The sequence below is a fragment of the Lonchura striata genome, chromosome 5 (assembly GCF_046129695.1).
Source record: "Lonchura striata isolate bLonStr1 chromosome 5, bLonStr1.mat, whole genome shotgun sequence".
Classification (NCBI taxonomy): Eukaryota; Metazoa; Chordata; class Aves; order Passeriformes; family Estrildidae; genus Lonchura; species Lonchura striata.
The window spans coordinates 32,205,778-32,225,921 of record NC_134607.1 but is presented as its reverse complement, the minus strand read 5'-3'; the positions used below and the strand labels follow the sequence as shown (position 1 = coordinate 32,225,921).

General features: G+C 36.2%; 1 protein-coding gene across 6 annotated transcripts in view; it reads right to left on the bottom strand.

The window, feature by feature from the left end:
- Positions 1 to 20,144, bottom strand: part of CADPS2 (calcium dependent secretion activator 2) — a 282,332-nt gene that overhangs the window by 108,759 nt on the left and 153,429 nt on the right. The gene's annotated exons all lie outside the window — the stretch shown is intronic.

Genomic DNA, 20,144 nt, shown 5'->3' with positions numbered 1-20,144 from the left:
TCCACAGATTTGCTAGCGTTTATTTAGTCTGTGAGAAGTCAGTCCCAGAGATAGTGTGATAAAATGCTCACATAACACAATGTCAGCAGACACACAAGATTAAATTTTTTTTCAGAGTAAAGTAGAATCTAATTTCCCAAAAAGAAGCACTTCACTATAAAGGCTCTTAGATTACAAAAACTCCTTGTCAATTTAGCAATTTCCAGGCTTTGAATCAGAGGACATAATCAGGAGTATCAGCCAGTGAGAAGAGAAAACCACAGATGCTGATACTATTTGGTGGTACAGAGAGCACACTCATTACCCAAGATTTTGCAGTGAATTTTCTGGCATTATGGTGACACTTCTTCTGTCACTGTGGTCATGTTGCACTGTTGTAAACAAAGACAGCAAGAAGAAAAGGATGAGCTTTTCTGAGATTGTGAGATTGTAAGCAAGAGCCCATGAGTGGTAAGGACCTGCTGCTTAAAACCTGACAGGAGGGCAAAATATTACATATGAGATGCCCCTTCTGGCTGGCCAGCTTCTGTCAAGGACATCTGGCACAGCTGGGCTGGTCAAAGACAGAACAATGATTGTTCAGAGCAATGAGTGCTGGCTTCACAAGGCACTCTCCAGAGGATGCCAGTACACACATAATGAAGTAGCTATAATAACTGGGATGGGAGATGGTTGGTCAGATGAACATGGGCCTCTCTGGTAAGAGAATATGGTCTGCTGCCCTCTACTCACTTCTGTGGCTTTGCTGCCCAGTAGTTTGCACCTCAGTCAAAAAACAGAGCAATGAACCAACATCTTATGTGAAATGAGTAAGCAAGATAAAGGCAAATACTTCTTTATACCTGTTCTGGGTTTACTCTCAATAATGTTTTCTCCCACATTAGGCACCACAAAGGACAAATTTATGTAGAAAATAAATGTTCAGAGTACTGCTTATTAATTGTTTGTCAGATTATGTAGTGGCTCCCTTATTATTATGAAAACAGTGTTTTTACTTCTTAGACTTCTGCTACACCTGTATTGAAGGTCTACCTTACTTAGTTACTCTGCTTTTTATTGGCATGAAAAGGAAAATAATTGGATTTGTGTACAAAATTACCAGTTGATGTGGCCTTTTTTGAATAGTCCAGATCTAGCCACAGTCTTTTTAACTTCTTAATTCTGTGACTATTATAAATTCAATGAAAATAAAGGAGTAAGGATTACGTCAGAAAGGGTACAAAAAAAGGACCTACAAGGGTTTATTTTAAAATTTATTTTTTGAAACTAAGCAAGTGTTTACCTCACAGACTTATGGTCATACATTCTTCCAAAAAACATGAACTGTTTTCCTTCTCATATATGTTTCAGAGCATTAGCTTTCCCCAAAGCACACAACATCGCTATTGCCATGCTAATCTGTTTACTATTGTCAGAGGGTGGAGGGGAAATAAATTATGAATTTCACATAGCCTTGAAGCTTAATGACCTGAGGGAGAAAAGTAAAGAAGTCCACAGGTGGCCTTTGGTCTCTTTCAGTCCTAAGACTGCCCTGTGCTTCATGGTGATTCTGCTACTGCATCCCCCTGCATCCCCTGGAGTATCATGAAGGGTTTTTTATATAGGTCAGAAGGCAACTGCCCCATTTTGAAGCTGTATTTTGAAAACCCAGTTGAAAATACACAGCCCTTCAAAGCTACAGTACAAAGATATCCTGACCATGTTTCCACCCTCTTGGCATGTCTTAAACGACCGTAAAGAAACCACAGATTAACAAAGACTTCTTGCCTCTTGCACATCAGAAAATAAGTAATCACACCTTAGAAACTCTGTGCTTATTCAGTGTCATTATTAACTGATCCTACTGCAGAAAAGTGCTTTTAAAATAATAGGTATTAAAAGAACATTTTTTATCAGAGAAAAGGTGATGTTTTTCTATTACTTGGCCACCTTTTAAACTACTCTTCATTTAAGATATACCACCTATAGTTCGGCAGTACAGGCAGAAATCCTATAAGATACAGTAAATTCAAACGTATAAAATAATAAAGCACACAAAAAGAAATTAAATAACAATGTGCACTTTTATTCCTCCTATAAATCACTCCCAACTAAGGTGCTAAAGAAGAGCTTCCTTGAAGAACAAAGGAGTGGAATCTAACATTAAAATTCAAAAATCTTACATAAGAGCAGGTAACAAAGAAAGTAATATTCATGACACAAAGTGGGGTTTAGTATAGAAATGCAAAGACTTATGCTGTCTGGTTTTAGAAATCACTATAAACACATAATTATGTTATTAATCCCTCTTCCAGTGCCATCTTTAATGGTACCAGTTTTTTCCTAAAGTTTCAGCCATCTACAAGGAATAGAACCTGTGCTCATCTTAAGTGTGTCTGCTCCTGAAAGATAAAAAGATTAACTCTTACTCAAGAGTCTAACATTTTCAGGTGGAAGGATCCACTGAGGTTTTTAGAGTCTTTGAGCCTTTCTTTCTCATTCATTTTCTATTTGGAGAAAAAAAAAATTAAGAAAAATAAAAGAAAAATGGACGCAAAGTACCTAAGAATCTTCAAGAACCTTCCTGTATTTAGACAGTAACATCTAGGATCTGTAGAAACTGCAGTTGAGGTCTAGAACAGAAAAAATCTACAATAGCCAGTTTTCACAATTAAATGACACTTGGTCTTCACAACTGGGGCAGAAAATTAATAGGTTAACAGATTCAGAAGTGAGCTAAGTCTTAGAGCTAAGTTGAAGAATGTTCTATTCTTAAGATGGACAACAGCGTAACTTTCCATGAATCTCAGGTAAAGGCCAGTACTGCAAACCAGAATAGAATCTCACAGTCATGAACTCACAGAGCTGCAACCTGCTATTTCTCTACCCATAAGTGTATTTTTATTCACCCAGAAGCCACAGTCACTCTCTACATCCAAAATAATATACACAAAATGCACAGCATCAGTTGCTCAGCCTATATTAAACATCCTCAGCATCAACAAGAAACACAGAACAGCCATTCAAACACTGTACCTTTAGGCAAAAGATTTTGTGCAATGCAAACAAGAAACTGATATTCAGAAGTGCCAGTTGCATATTTCTAAACACTAAGTACACTATTTGCTTCAATTTTTCTTGCTCTTATTTGGGTTCCAAAGTTGGAATAATCTAAAATCATTCTTGAATTATTGAAGTTCAGCCATATACAGGGAAAGAAGACACTGAAATACTTCCCCTTTATCTGAATGATATAATAGCAACTGCTTAGATTTGTTTTGACTTCTCTTTAAAATCATGTTTTGAGAATGTTTAAGAAATATTCTGACAAGGAGAAAAAATTGATGTTTTCATGTACATTGAAACATATATAGGTGACAGACTTCTATTCTGTAAAAATATGCAATAAATGAGATATATACACATAACATCTATGTCTGTATATATGCACATTAGAAAGTATATTTATAGTTTCTATGCATGTGTGGTTGCCTTCTTCAGTTTTCTTATATTACTCACATGATTACCAGTAACTTAGGACTAATACACCTGCTTTTACTAATCACATAGAAAATATGTTAAGTCATGAAGTAGCACCCCAATGAAAAGATTTTCTAACATGCTTTGCAGTAACAAGAAAATGTAATCAAATGTACAAACCATGCTATCACTTTTCTGAGACTTTTTCTTTTAAAAACAGTTCGGCAATCTTCTTTTCAATATTATTTAATACTGCTTTCTTTCTCTTTACTCACTCCCAAATGAAAAAACAAAAATTGGATTTGTATGAAGTCCCAGAATTACATGATTACAACATGGCATGAAAAAACTCTCATTTAATATTTAAAGTTATTTTTCCTGGAAAAAAATAAAATTACAAGAAATTACATTTCCACTACAAAACACAGAAACCTCCAGATAAAAATGTTTTATATATCATCTCATCTCATCTCATCTCAGTCAGTATAGTTTTCTTCTCCAGAAACAGAGTAAATAAAATGAACAAACATTTTCTTGTAAAAGTCTGGGCATAACCATGTTTTAAATTACATAAAGTTTGAGTATCTCTCAAAGTGCATTTCCTTGTGCTACCATAATGCAAAACCATGTTGCTAAATATTATGGTTCAGTTTCAGTTATGTGATGACATACACAGGAAGGAAGGTGGCAGCTTATTTGCTTTAAGTCCTCACCGCACTGTGAGAGTGCAGGGTTCCACTTTTTGATGAAAAAAATCAGCACTAATGAATAGCTGCAAAAGCATAATTGTGTGTGGAATACCGGAGCTATTCACTGAGGGAGAAATGAGAATGGACTTACTCCTTCTACAGAGATCATTTTTAGATCAGCCTTTTTATTCTAAGAAATGAAGCAATCTATCTACATTTTGAATGATAAATTCTCTACTTGTAAAAGGCTTCATTTATCACAAACAATGAAAAAAATGTAGAAAGAAAAATCAATACGTGTAGCAGTTTAGTCCAGCAAAGGCCTTTCTTAAAGAGAAACCTCAGTCAAGGTTGAAAGAGCAATTAATGCAGTCTCAAAAATCTGGGCCACTCTGATAGAGTTCGGTTAACATGTGGCAGAAGTAATCATCCACTTGTGAAAATGATTTTCAGTTCATTCTCAAACACCTTTCAGACACTCATGATCCCATTTAACTGACAACAATACAGGCTATCCGTGGGCATCATTGCATTCGCTGAGAGAGCCAATGGGGACCAAATGCCCACAGGCACTTTCAGTCTTCCCCTGCCTTGCATAAAAGGAATCTTCCTTGCACTGCATTCCTCCTTTTATTTAACCCTGCAAGATTAAGAAATTTTTTTGTTTTCAGTTGAGGACGAGGAGAAAACTGATTCAAGACAACAATATGACCTGGGTCATAAGAAACATAGCTGTAAACATTCTCAGATTCATTTCAGTCCTTTCTGGGCTCTTGAGAAAGAGAACTAAATAAGCCTTCAACAGATGGAATGAAAAACAATCAGCCTAAACTACTGTAATTATGCCTGCTAAGAATAAAGAAACATTCAAGAATGTCAAGTAATAAAAACACCACAGCCCAGATAACAGTTCCATTTATTCCAATAAGCAAGATACTTATCTTATGAACAGGAAAATGTGTGGCTTTTTTTCCTGCTAAACATTTTTCACTTACAGTATAAATCGTTTTAAAACTGCTGGACGACCTGATATCTCTAGATTCTTTAACAGTGATATCTTACTGCACTCTAGAGAGCTTCACCATTTGTGAATATGCATGCCAGTACTTATGGAACCAGAGGGGTAACTACAATGGCAACTTGAGAATTATTAATCTAATTTATGTCATAGCATGAAACCTATTTGGCATGTAAATGTGAGTGTTTGTCAAGACAGAAAAACATTCTTTAGCCTTGAGAGAATTCCAAGCAATAAAAGAATGAAATCCTTCAGATGCAACACAAATGTAGAAAGCACTCTGATTCTAATGCAATCTAATTGCAATGTAAACAGGTAATGCAGCACTACTGCAAAACAGCTGGTGCTGAGGAGCTGACATCCACCCTCTGTGCTTTTTGAGGCAGTTTACTTTGGACTAGCTCTAAACTGAACCTATGGACAAAACAGCTACCAGTGTTTTGTGTAATATGTGGGTACACCCCTGAAGGTGATCTCTTGGTTTAATTTCATCTAAAAAGATAATAGCCTGTGACCACAAAAGCAAAGAAAGCAGGAGCTAAGAGACTGGTTTTCAAACTGAAAACCTAAATTTAAATTCTCATGTTGAAGTAGTAAAAAAAAATTAAATGCACTGCTCTCCCTTGAGCATTCACTTTGGCTGTGGAAACTATTCTAAATGCTGACAGATCTTAAAGAACTTGCAAGTATCTTGAGCACCCAGAAGCAGCTGGGTGCCCAGCCTAGACATCTTTCCATGCCACTGGCACTGCAATCAGATGGAAAAGACCAATGATCTTTTTTTCCAGCCAGGCAGTGATATTTTCTGTGAAAGCCTAAATTGCCAAGAACTTGCTTGCATAAAAAATTTATTTTTGTTTCTAGGTCATACACATCCACTGATGGAAACAGTCAGAAGGTGTTGAAAACTTTGATGGTAGAGGATAGTATGAGTAGAGAGCTTCTTCAGGATTGATATTTGGCTTTGATTATCTCTGACTGGTTATGTACTTCTTTTCACTGCCATCTTTTTATTGATATAATTTTAGTTTCATAAAGAACACAGACCTCAGCGGAATTATTTTTTTTAATAAAGCATGTTGGAAGAATGAGATACATACATGTTCATCCTAAAGAGAGTAAATTCTAAGTATTTTCATAACATTTCTTATCATTATCATGAGTAAGTATTTTGAAGTACTTATGAATTAGTATAAAGTGGTGTATCTAAACTAGCAAGGGCATGAGAACGCATGTTAAACTTGGTATCTCTATTTGTGATTTGAAATGAAGGGCAGAAATTATGATAACGAATGAGTTTAGAACTTTAATTTGTGCACACAGAAGATGTTTATTTAGAATGATAAGATGTTGTCAAACTATTTTTAAAAATTCTTGACAGCTGGAATTTAAAAAAAAAACCCTAAAGGAATTCAATTAAAAACACCACTTAAAAACATCACCAAAGCTTTGAAACAAATCAGTTTAGCAAGTTCTCGCTTACATAGCATTATTCTTGTAATAGGAGCATTACTTGACACTTACTCAAGTGCCTTATAAACCAAGCAATTACTCCTCACAACATGTCCAGTGCAGGAGGTTAGTATCTCCACAATAATTTCTGTTGGGAGAGAAACCGAAGTGGAAAAGAGCAAGACTGATCAAAACTTGAGGTCCTAGTGCACCAGAAGAAACACTCAGGAAAGCCTCACAACAGCCCTTATCTTCCAGAAGTTGGAAAATGCATTTCAGAAGCTTGTAAAGCTGTTCAGCCTTTTAACTGTATGTCAAAACATGCAACACACTTATGATTAAAAAAAAAAAAAAAAAAAAAGAGAAAAGAAAATGTTCTAAAGGGAAACAGCAAATTAAATGTATTGTCTTTACAATTCCACTCAGCCATTTTCAGTGATCACGCTTCCTTTGTATTTTGTATGGATCCACTGTAAAGTGCTTGAGGTATATATCCTCTTCAGAACTTTGCAGATTACCCTTTGGAAGCACCTTTCTGTCTCCACAGGCTCTCCCAGAACCCTAGAGTGCAAAGACTCCTAACTTAGCTGTGGTAATTAGATGCGTGAAAAGAGATTACATGAAGGAGGTTTTCTATACCTAGGAATCATGAAAAGTCAACCATGTGACATTCATGGAAAATGTTTATTTGCAGCCTAACAAAATGATTTATTCTAAAGCACAATTCAGAGTAATAACCCTGTTTGCTCTTTTCAGCCAATTCTACAAGGTAAAACTTCCGTGGATGCAATGGCTGAACTTAGCTAATAAAGAACAGAGACTACATTGACTATAGAAATTTCAAAATGTTTGGCACACTTGGCAGAAAACAATTCTTGTTAGTTGTGCAACTACAGAACTATCCAGAATGAAAAGCACTAGAGTACAATCTAAGCAGCAGTGGCAAAAATGCAGTTACCTTTTTGGAATTCATGCACAGTCTTTTAAATAGCAGTCTCTCCCCATGTTGCAGAAATAAAGAGCTTTTTATTGGGAACTACATTATTTTCTTCTGGATTGAAATTTTGACACTTCATGCTCTCATACACTAGAAAACTCCCTTTTAACTTAGCAGACTTCATGTAAATACTGGATCCAATGAATACCACTTTTCTTTCTACCCAGCACACAACAGCCAGAAAACACAACACTGCCTGTTCTCCATCATGTCTTGAGCACCTCTAAGGAATGTAGGAAGAGTCAGAGATTAATTTCCACTCTTACACAGAAGTGCCACCACTGAGGCTTGTTTCCATGAAGTCAAATTAGTTACATTTCATTGTGCATGTTAGGCATTCCTGGACAGGCTGCGAAAGAGAAATTTAATTGCAATTAATGTTTGCATATACCAAGAGTCATATCTGGCTCAGAAAGTCCTCCATCTGCAGATGGGTGGAGTATGAAAGAATAAAGACGGCAGAGAAACAAATAGACTTCAGACTCCACCTCACTTTGGAAGAAACTTCTCCAAAAGAACACAGAAGTGGACACTCAGAAGCACTTTCAGACCTGTGCCTTGTTCTCAACAGGACATGGAAAGAAGCATGCAGATATATTTTCCCACAGATTCCTCATGTACTCATGCTGATACTGTCCCTAGAAGCTTCTTCATCTAGAAATAGTGTCTCTGTGTTTGAAACTTTTGAATGGATTTTTGCTTAAATTAGTTTTCATAATGATTTTCTCAACCATTTTAAACTTTTAAATTCTACACCCAGCAGTACAGTTCCACATCTGAACTAGCTGTGCCTGAAAGCAGCTTGTATAGTTCATATTGAAACTGGCACCCACTACTGCTATTCAGGAATTGTCTTGTGGCACTGGAAGAGAGAGATTCCAGTGTACAGGAATTTGTTTTAGAACCATTAGCATGATTGGATGTTTATCCTTGGAAATGTCACACACAAGCAAACAATCTAAAACTGATTTCCACAGGACTTATACCAGAAAACAAGAGAAATGCATCACTGAAAAAATGTGTCCCCTTTGAGAAAGTTCCTTACTCATTTCTTCGTGGTATTTAGGATTTAAAAATTGATTGATATAATTAGGAAAAAAATTCCCAAGATGGTTTTGGTTTGAGTGGTGGTTAGGGGAAAAAAAAAAAGTGATGCAAGAAAGATATAAGCCTATAAAAACAGCACAAATTTGCTGTTTGTCAAAAGTTCTTTATCATAACATATATGTAGAAAACAACACATTCAAATGCTTTTCCCCTACTTGAGTTACTAAACTGGAACTGATTTGTTACTGGAGCTGTAGGAGTTTAGAGTACAGAATATTGCCTGTGAGGGAGCATCAGAGCCATCTACTGGGGTCATTCCATTGCTGCTGCACAGACTTGTCTGCCAACTGTCTCCCCAAAACTGCAATGCTGCAGTGATAGTCACCTACAAAACTGCCATTAATTTTTTTTTTTGTAATCCATAAAATCTAAGAGAAAATAGAAGCTCTAGTGCTGATGAATTGGATGCAAGAAGAGGTAAGAAGTAAAGCTGCTCCTTACTTCAGGTTTTAGAAATACTTTCTGAAAAATAGATTTTATTTGTAAACAACACAAAATTAATAAAATGTCTTCCATGGGTGTTTGGGTGATCAATTTAAAAACAAACATTACAATGAATATTTTTACTATTACTCATAATTATTGTTCAAATCTGAGATTCCGCTTTTTTAAATCTCTTTCCCAAAGAGAATATTACATATGTGTGTATATATATGTGTATATATATATATATATACACATACACACACATATATAAAAGGACTCATTTCCTGCTACAGCTCAGTCAAGCATTAGAGGGTAGAAAAATTCCTTTGTCCTGTAAACATAGCTGCTTCCACTCTTCAAATATTTTATTTACCACAGTATTATAACAGAATTTATTGGAATTTGCAGTGCTAAATTTTCAACTAGGCTTTAATAACTCCCACAACTAAATATTTTAAAAACTTCTTCCAAAATAGATCATGTATATGCAGAGAAAACCACAACATTTATAGGTACTAAGAAGCTATACTTTGAAACTCTTAAAATTAACATGAAGTTCCTTTTGGCCAGGAAAACATTCACTTTTTTCAATTATAAACTTTCACAAGACAATATAAACAATGAAAAGTGAGATTAATTTAGCTGCATTATAAGCATACTCCCATGTTCTCCCTTGATTTAACCATGCTGCCCTCCTGTGGATGTCAGGACAAGTATAGTGCCATGGCCCAGACTAAAAAAAATCTGTTTCAAATTGATCTCAGTTACCTGTTTGTGACAGACTTGAAGAGGAAAGAAAATGCCACTGCATTATCACAAAAAGTGGTTAAATTAAACTTCAGGGCAAGGAATGTGAAACTTATATTTCAAATAGTTTTGAAATGAGTATTTTAAATTAGTAGAATTTCTTATTTTTCCACAAATCATGAAACTGTGGAAGCACAGTGTCATACATATTAATAATACATTTATTCTCAAATTAGGGGGAGAACATTCATCGCATAGTGATGAGTTACTTCATCTGCTGAAGTGCCAACACAGTTGAACACATACATTATAAAAATTATCCAACAACTCAAAAAGCATATAAAAATTTGTGAAAGTATCAGTGTTTGGTAAACCAAAAAATGCAAATTAATTAAACTGTAATATTTTTTGTATGATATAGAGATACTACACACATTTTTAGAAATTATTGAGTAAAAACTATGTTACATCTTCAAAGAAAAATATAAAAGATGGTTTGGAACAGAAGAATCTAAAATTAGGAGAGGTCTATTATCAATTAATTATTCAAAGAAATTTTCGCTTGCAAAAAATTTTCTTTTTTACCAATTACATTTACATAGAATCTCTGTTGTTATAAGGTGTGTTAATAATCAATAGGAAATTAATATTATGCACTAAAATGTTTATATAACTTGAACTCATCTATACTCAAGAGTTGTCAGATTTGTTAAATCACTGGTTTAAAACAGAACAGCAAAACCCCTAAACCCTAAAGTGCAACTGATGGAGTGACACAGGACGGTTGCTTTTCTTCCAGACTAAATTTACAAATGCTGACAAACTGAGCTTAAAGTCTAAATGATAAAAAATGCTTTAAATTATTTTTCTCTCTGATGAGAGACTAAATTTTTTTAAAGCTACAAAATATAGTGTTATTTTCTGATGCTAAAATATGTCAGGAAGTAAACATTTTTTCTTTAAAATCTGCTTTCACTCAGAAACAAAAATGAAAAGTGAAATGTTACATTTTAAATCAAGCTGCTCTGTCAAAATATTTTTTATATTGTTGAAAAGACTGTGAAATAAATAAGAAGTCTCAGAAATGTGAAAAAAATTAAGAAATTCTTTGGGACCAAACTAGACAAGACAGTTTAGTCACATGCCATTTTTTGCCAATTAGCAAAGTTGCTGACATGCCATATCAATATAAACCAAATGACCTAACCAGTGGGACTAATTAAATGAAATAAGGTAATTAAAAGCTTCTCAATATATAATAAAAAAATATGGCTGAAAGTGTTCTATAATGTTGTCATTTTATTTTCCCATTATCTGCTTCTCTGCTGAGTTTTAATCAGTATATCTATATGCATAAAACATAGTGTCCAGATGTTAATGTGTTGATGGCAAGAATCAGGTGTTCAATTAAAATATATTGAGTGTGCAAGGAAAAAAACCAAGCCTTCCATTAAGGAGACTATATACAGCTCAATTAAAAATGAATGCAACATTTGTGATTAAGCTGAACACTCACATTCTATAATGACAATTACATGATTATTAACTTAATCATCCAATTCTAATCTGAGGATCACAGTCATTTTCTGTTTGAAAATGGATCCATCGTTCTCAATATACAAAACAATGGTAAAGCTGCATTTACAGAAATTGTTGGTTTCCCTCCTCTGAAGCTTTTTTTATTTTCATTAGTAATGAATAAAAACCCCCAATTGTAACATATGTACTATTTGTAGAAATCTTACCCTAGCAAGTGTTCTCAGCTACTAGCAATATCTGTAATATTTAATACCTGCCCCACATGCATTGCTTGAATAAGTCCACTTTAATTTTGGATGCCTTCAGAATGTGTTTCTAAATGGCTTGACTAAAAGATCTGTAAAATTATATCCCATGCCCAGCCTATTGCCCTTAATCTAAAAAGAATCATTCTATACTCTTAAATCGTTAGACCTTTGCTTCGGATCTTACCTTGCCCTTCAAAACTACGACTTTAAACCAGATGAAAAAGGTTAGAGATCTACAAACATTCAGCTTTAGAAAAGAGAATTGCTGTCAGCTATCCAGCTATGAGTGGAGTATATTTTTAGACACACTTCTCTACAACAACACTACTAAAAACTGAGCCAAGTTTCTTACCCTCTTTCACTTGGTCTGTGACGTAGTGCATTCTATTTAAGACTTTCTATATAGTGCATTCTACTTAAGAACCTAAAATGATCTCAAATTTTAAATCAGCAGTTAAAATTGCAAATGTAATCAGCCATGATAAAAATGCTAATTTCTAAGCCACTGATTCACTGAGCAAAGGCAACTAGTTGTGTATTTAGGAGAAGGTACACTTCTCTCATCACAACCATATTGATTTTCATATTTGGAAAAAACTACGAAGAAAAGAAGATGATAGTTTTGGGCTGGCAATCTTCTAACATTATCATAAAAGCCCTCCATGTGGAAGAAAAGTGAAGCTGGTCTGAACCCAATGAAGACCTAGCAGTGGAACACAAAAACCTACCCCTACCAGAACACTACCCCTGCAAACAGCAGCATGAAATGCAGTCTTAGAGATCTTTGCTGTCCATTGCTGCAAACACAAACCATGCAGAGGATTTAACATACATGTGCAGGAATTAACATACATGCATTTATCTTGAGACCCCACCCAGAGCACTGAGTCCAGCCCCTGGGCCAACATAAGAACAAGGGCCTGCTGGAGTGAGTCCAGAGGAGCATCACAAAGATGCTCAGAGGTATGGAGTACCTCTCCTGTGAAGAAAGGCTGAGAGATTTGGGGCTGTTCAGACTGGAGAAGAGAAGGCTTTGAGGAGACCTTAGAGCAGCTTTCCAGAACCTAAAGGGAACCTACAAGAAAAGAGGAGAGGGACATTTTGCAAGGGCATGTAGTAACAGGACAAGAAGGAATGGCTTTAGGCTAAAGGAGGGTAGTTTAAGATTAGATATTAAGAAGAAATTCTTTCCCGTGAGGATGGTGAGGCACTGGAAAAGATTGCCCAGGGAAGTTGTGGATGCTCCATCCCTGGAAGTGTTCAAGGCCAGATTAGATGGGGCTTTGAGCAACAGTGCTGAGTAGGCACAAAGTTAATTGAAGATGGGATTAAACTGAAGCAGGTTTGTAATGGTAAGCACACAAAAAAGAGGATTTGTAGTGCAGGATAAGTTCTTTACGGTTTTTATTGAAATAAAAAGACCAAGTGAGCTAATAGTGCATAACTGTATGAAAGCATTACAAAACTGATGAGATTACAGAAATTGTAATGTCTGTAATGCCTACCAAGGTGATGCCTATCTGGGGATGAGACATACTCAAGCCCCCTGACAAAACAGTACAGTATTGATCTGCCAGCACAATTGTGTAACAGGACATGGACTATTTAAAGGGAGCTAGTTATGACAAACATACTATTTGATAAAAACGAAAGTAGTACAGGACCATGGGGCTTTGCTATTATGTCAGAAATAAGTGCAATAATTATTTCAAATTATACTACTGTGGAGGAAAAAACCAAAAACAAACCACTTAATTGAATTTATAAAAACTTACCTCTGCCTTTACATTCAGTACTGTGTTAGGATTATTTTTGCCCATAAAGAATAGTGTATTATGGATTGAAATTCACCCTCAGACCCATGATAGCACAACTGACCCTAAAGTTTCTGAGGCAGCATTCTGAGACAGAGGGTGGATTAGATTATTCACATACTTATAGATTCTGAAAATAATTTTGCTGCCATTTTGCTCTGATTTTGTAAAGGCTTATATTCCAAAAGACAAAAATTAGGTGAATTTCACCTTCCTAGAAGTAACAGATGGGCAGCACAAGACAGAAGGACATAAGAGGTAGGTGGCATGCCCTCACCCTTGCAGTTAATAGGACTGGCACTTTCAGGATTGAAATAATGCCAGGCCAGGCCAGACCATATGCAGTGTCAATGTATGTCAGGTGAAAAGAATTCACTCTTAAATTTGATGTCATAGATGAATGTATGGTATCAAGAAACAACTCAGATCACCTGATGAGAAAGGCTAATAAATAAAATGCATCTTTCACCTGCATGGTATTTGTGATATACTTATTTATAGTAGAATAAAGCAATACAAACAAAATCTAAAACAACTATTTAAATGATGATTGGTCATGCAGTCTGGGAAAATAAGAATATTGCTTAGACGACTATGTACAGCATAATGTTATGAATATCATAATCAGTTACACCTCCATTACTATCATGCATGTAAGGCAAGTTTCTAGACAAGTTTCAAAATAAACTTAGATGGCAAAAAGTTAAAAATTGTAATCTGAAATAAATAAAAAATATAGTACAAAAATAACACATAGAGTCTACCATATATAATTCTGGAATAAGTTATGAATAAGGAATATTTGCATGTGATTTCATTCTAATGATATTGTCAGCATATTTTGGGTCCATTTACAGAGCAGCAAATTCAAGCAAAACTAAAAGTCAGATTTTGCTCTGAATGATGCTTTTCTAAAGCTATGGGAACTCTGTGACAATAGCATGAAGAAATTTCAGCAGAAGCCAGCCTGAATTTTCCAGTCAGACCAAACTTCTCAATTACACTGTAGAGTTACTGTGAAGTTCCTGATATCTGAACTTATTACTGCAAATTGTAAAACACTTCTGATAAGATAAATTTCTTCATCATTTATTGGATTAAAAATAAGCAGCCTCCTCTATGCTTTCATTTTAGTAAGATCAATGATGCATAGTCAAAAAAAAAAAGTACTGCCCATATTTCAGCTCACATCCATGAAATTACTCGGATCATGATCTTCCCTGTGAGGACCTAGTAAGGCATGCAGTTTTTGCTACAGCATGACAACAATTAATTTTTAAACACTACCTTCAATCCACATAGCACTGACTCGTCAGACCATCTAGTCTACTTTCTACTAGTAGAAAAAACATATGCAAATGAAACTTTAAAGTTATTACTTAGTGTTTAAAACAATCCCAGTTACAAATCAAAGTTTTTTCTCAATTCCTCCCCTATAATTTTATTGGTCTATTTGAAGTAAAATATTAGTGGATCACTTCACCATCCAAGTTACCAACAGCTTTGCTATTTTAATGAAAGTAGAAAAAACCCCAATTTTTGCACATTAATAACTTTACAAAGTTCTGGTTTGAGCATTTCCAACAACAGGCAAAACTTTTTAGATTGAATTCTTTATATATTTTTTTAAATACAGTAAAGCAAATATTTATAAGCACAAATGAAAGATTTTACACAACTTGTATTTAATGTACTTCCAGGACTGAAGGCTTAATGTAACCTTTGACATGGACATCAGTTGAAGATGCTGCCCAGTTTGGGCTAACCCCCTCCAGGTACTTAAATCAAGTACCTAGACAAAAAAAAGATTTATCTACAATGGCTAATTAGTCTGAGTAAGGAGTGTGGTTATGAAGAACATCTCATTGCCCCAAAGCTGCAGAACTGATCCACAGCAGGTGAAGTAGACTCCTCTTGCGTTAAACGAAATCAGCTGTGGTGCTCAGCTGGTGTGCCTCACATATGCCAGCCACTAAGGTGATGTAAGCCTAGGACAAGACAGGACAGAGACTGAACTACATCACCAGAAGTGCATATGAGGTGATTATCAGATCCCCAGCAATCACTGAGTGTGGAGTTGCGTTATTTGTATGTTTTATTATCCCTACATTATGTATCGGTTTATTCCTTTGTACCCCCGTGTGCAACTTGGTTTATCCCCAGTTTTCCCACCTTGTCCTCCCTTCCCGCCTCTCCAGTGGCTGTCCATCGCCCTGGAAGGGGCGCAGTCTTTCCCTTTACCCCCCCCAGTGCCTTGTCTATCACTCGGTGCCCCTTCCCATCCATCCAGAAGCTTCTACTCAGGGCACCGGGTGATTGGGCGAGGACCTGGGGCTCCCCCCATATCTTTCCCCCATTGGACCCCACCATATCCCCCCATCCCGGAGCCACCCCCTATCCCTATCCCCATTGGTCGTTGGATACCCCTCCCTTACAGTTTATAAGCCAGTGCAAGCACCTTGTGCTTGTTCCTGTTGGCTGGCATCGTTCTAGGACATTTGGCCCCGTTGGGCTACAATAAACTCGGACTTAGCCCCCAGCAGGATCCGCTCTTCATTTACCACCGCGAGGCTTGCTAGCGCTGCCTGGAACCCACAAAGGCACTCTCCAAACCCCAGCTGGGAGCGGCGGAGGGTGCCTCAATTGCCCACTCTCGCCCCACAAGAGCTAGCCACTGAGTCTCTGTACAAATCTGTTTGGGCACACTTCAGACTTGGCTCCCTTTGTAGTCAAGAAGATAAATGCCAAACAGAGATCAGGTCTTCCAGATTTCCCATTTCTTTGTATTGGGTAACATAATTTTGGTAGCCATCAGTGGCTAAAAATTCTTCATAGGTGCCTCAGACAAGCCCAATTTACTGCTCTTTGAACAATTAATTCCTCAATTCTTTAATTCCATGGTAGGATTAGCATATGCAATTAGCCTTCTTAGTGCAGGGCTGAATCTCATCCCACTGTTGCAACAAATGGCTGCTGCTAGAAGGTACTCAGTTGATTAAGCTCTCCCAGCAGTGATACTGCATTCAAATTTGCCCATATGAAGAAGACTGAATTTGGAGTCAGTCCCATGAACTATGATGACAAGTCCTAAATGATGCTGCAGCACAGCTCATCATCATCTTTTTGGCCTGGAAATGATCTCTTCTCTTTTGTGATGAGCTGAGAATTGCTGCCAAAGGTTTTCTCACTCAAGTTTTTCCTAACACAGGCACATAAAGACCAGGAAGTTGAGATGGGAAGAGCTTTAAAGTTAAAATTGCAAACTAAAAATTGATAGTATAAACTAGAAAAGTCTACCTAGATGTTCCATGGGTCACTGAGATGTTTGGTCATAGGTCCTGAGATATTACATAACAAGAGGAAAAAGAATTGGCATTTATATATGAATGCAAGGCACTATTAAGGTAAACAGTAAGAGATAATCCATACCAGAAGAAGAGTTTAGGACACAGTGAGAATGTGAATAACTGCATTAAAGAAGGCTGAGAAGAGAACAAGGTACAAAACCCAATATGCAGGAAATGGACAAGTACCAGCATGACCACTCACCCCAGCTGCTTATTTTGTTAGGTTGAATAAGGACTTTAGCAAAGCTAAGCCAAATAAAGACTTGACATACACGCAGTACTGATCATGGGGATTTTCTATACCTGATCAATTATGCATACTCCATCCTAGTGAAGGCAAGGAGATATTGAACAAGAGTTGCTACAGTTATGATCTAAAGAATATACTTATACAACTGAACCTGCATCACTGTCTATCAGAGCTGAAGAAAACCCATCTTAACATGTCAGAAGAATGGAGCTTTAAGGTGAAATATAAAAAAATAAACACCCTGTGTAAAGAGTTATAACAATTTTTTAATGTGAGGGTAGAATCACAACTTAAATATAAATTACATATTAACAAAACCAGATTATTTAATCTATTCTCAATTATTTTTCTTAATTTTTAAAAAAGTTATGAGCAAAAGCAAACCAAAACTTATTATAAGAAAATAAATATTTTAAGTTTTATGATCAACCCTGCCTAACCCATAGATATTTTTTACATGAAGTCTGTTGTGATTAAGCTAAGTGAGTTTGGATCTAAATTTATATCTCAGCTTTTACAAATATTTCAGATTAATTTCTGTGGAATAAATGAAGAATGACACCTTAATTAGTAATGCTTCCCTTGGCAATTAGGATTCTCTTGGCTTCTTTTAGCAATTAAAGTGGCAGTGGCATATCATTAAGATCTTCAAAGATTCCCTGTGCCTCCTCAGAAGCAATTACTGTGTGAAGCAGTAAAAATCAGGCTCATAGCTATAATCTGTTCTCTAAGGATCTAGCAGCAGGATAAACACTTTTGCTTCTTCCTTCCATAGTAATTTTGCCTTAACGCATTATCATTATCCAATCAATCATTAATGTAATTTTACTGTGTCATTTTTCATGAAGTTCAATTTAATTTTTAAAAAGTAACTGATTATAATAAATTGATTTTGCAAAAGTGTGTAATAGTAAAATCATTTAAATTAAGACAGTTATCACATTAGCACTTTTCTCCATGGCAAGATGCTAACATTCATTTAGCACAATGAAATATCAGCATTAAGCACAGAGTAGCTTAACAGAAAATATTCACCTGAGACACCTTGGTATAATAACAGTAACACCTTCATACAGCACTAAAAGTGCAGTGTATAACATACATAGAAAATGTTGACCTTAACATATACAAGTGCATGTTCCTTTATTAGGACAGGTTTATCAGAATTTAGCAAAATAAGATAGTTACACCTACATGAAGGACATTTTTTACCCTCTGACACAATAAACAAAAAATACACACCATTGCTTTTGAACCCAGTTTAATGTTTTTTTAATTATGGGCCAAAACTGCAGAAATATAAATCCACTAACTTAGTTTTTAAATTTTCTGTTACTTTATCAGTAGTCTCATTCCAAATGCTGGAAGTCCTTGAAATACTTGGGTTTACTCTGTGCTGGGATTTATGACTTTTATCTTGCAGAAAGGGACACTTTCGTACTTGTCTTCAGGGTCTCAGGGTCTTGGATCTTCAGAGTCAGCAGCTGTCTGTGATTTCCTCTTAAAAAGAAAGATTATCTCCTTTTCATAAGTTTTGTTGAAAAGCTCTTATGGTTTCAAAGGAATCATATTGACTTCCTGCTGTAGTTAACTTACAGATCAACCATGCCAGCCTTTTCCAGTAGATGAAGTGTTAGGAAGTATTATTCAATGAAGTATTCAGAAGTTTGCAGCCAGGGTATTTTCATAGCAGTTTGTAATATATCCTTCTTCAGTATTTTTCATTGAGTTAAGAAAATATACTCTACACATAGATTTGTGGTGCTGGGTGTTAGATGACACTTTGGCACACCTCGATGTAAAGTTAAGGAGCAGGCATTGCTGGATATGCAGTGGTATTTGCTGTGCTGCATACTTCAGGTGTTGATTGTGTTTTTTTTACAAACCACCCTTTTATTCTTCAACAGTCCACTGTGTTTGAAATTCAAACAAAGCCTATTTCATCAGCCACACAACATATCTTCCATGAGTGGTGAAAACCTTGCATTAATACAGTTTGCTTCAGCACTACAGAGCCACCTACAGCTACAGTACTTGTCTTGACCAAACCTGAGATTGTCATGCTAGGTCTAGACTGAACATGGATTGGGAAATGAAACTCTGTAGTTCACACCTCTTTTGTCTTTGAAGTCAAATAAACTCAGCTGAAACTCTAATACTTCGTTATGCCTTCCTGTCAGAAATTACAATGAAATATTTTGTCCAGTGTCTCAAAAGTATATAGCAAGCAAATACACGGCCACATTGTCCATGCATTGAGCCTGAACAGGAGCCAACTCTAATTCAAAAGTGTTGTGAACCTGTCAATGACCCCAACAGCTCTGTAGTGCAGGAACTGGCATCACTGTGCCAATGCTTGGGTTTTGTGTTGGGTTTTGGCCAACTATTATGTTTCCATAGCTCTGCTACCAAGTCACGTGACCTCTTCAATTAGAGGAATCTCCTACTCACTTTTGCTTCATAAATAAGTTTCGTTATGAGACAATTCCCTTTGGAGATACACACTTCTGTTCATTTTCTGTATTCCAGATATATCCAATAGCTTACAAGGTACTCTTTGGAAAAGAGCTCCTCAGTGCGGGTAGATGAGAATGACAACTTGGGTACTAGAGACAGCTAGACTGAGCAAACGTTGCATCCCATTTGCCAATAACAGGATAGACAAGAAAAACTGCACACAATATAATAATATAGTGAGAGGGAGCAACTAAGTTTTACTTTGACCCAGCTGAGATGAATACACACATTTCCTGTGTGGGATCATCTTGCAGCAGACTGCTGCACCCCACAGTGCTTCAACATGTAGCAAGATTTCACAAGGCAACAACTGTGACAACAGGAATCAGGAATATTTCTGTTATTTGGTGAATCAAGAACACATTTGTGGTAATCATCCTTTTCCTACACATGAGGAAGACTGGCTGAGGATTATCTTTTCACAGAGGAGTTTCAAATGGCACAAAGCTAGTTGAAAAATCTCCCATTTGTATATGGATTGCTGGTCATCTCAAAAAATCCTGGAAGGCCTGATGTTGGCAGTGGGCAATCTCT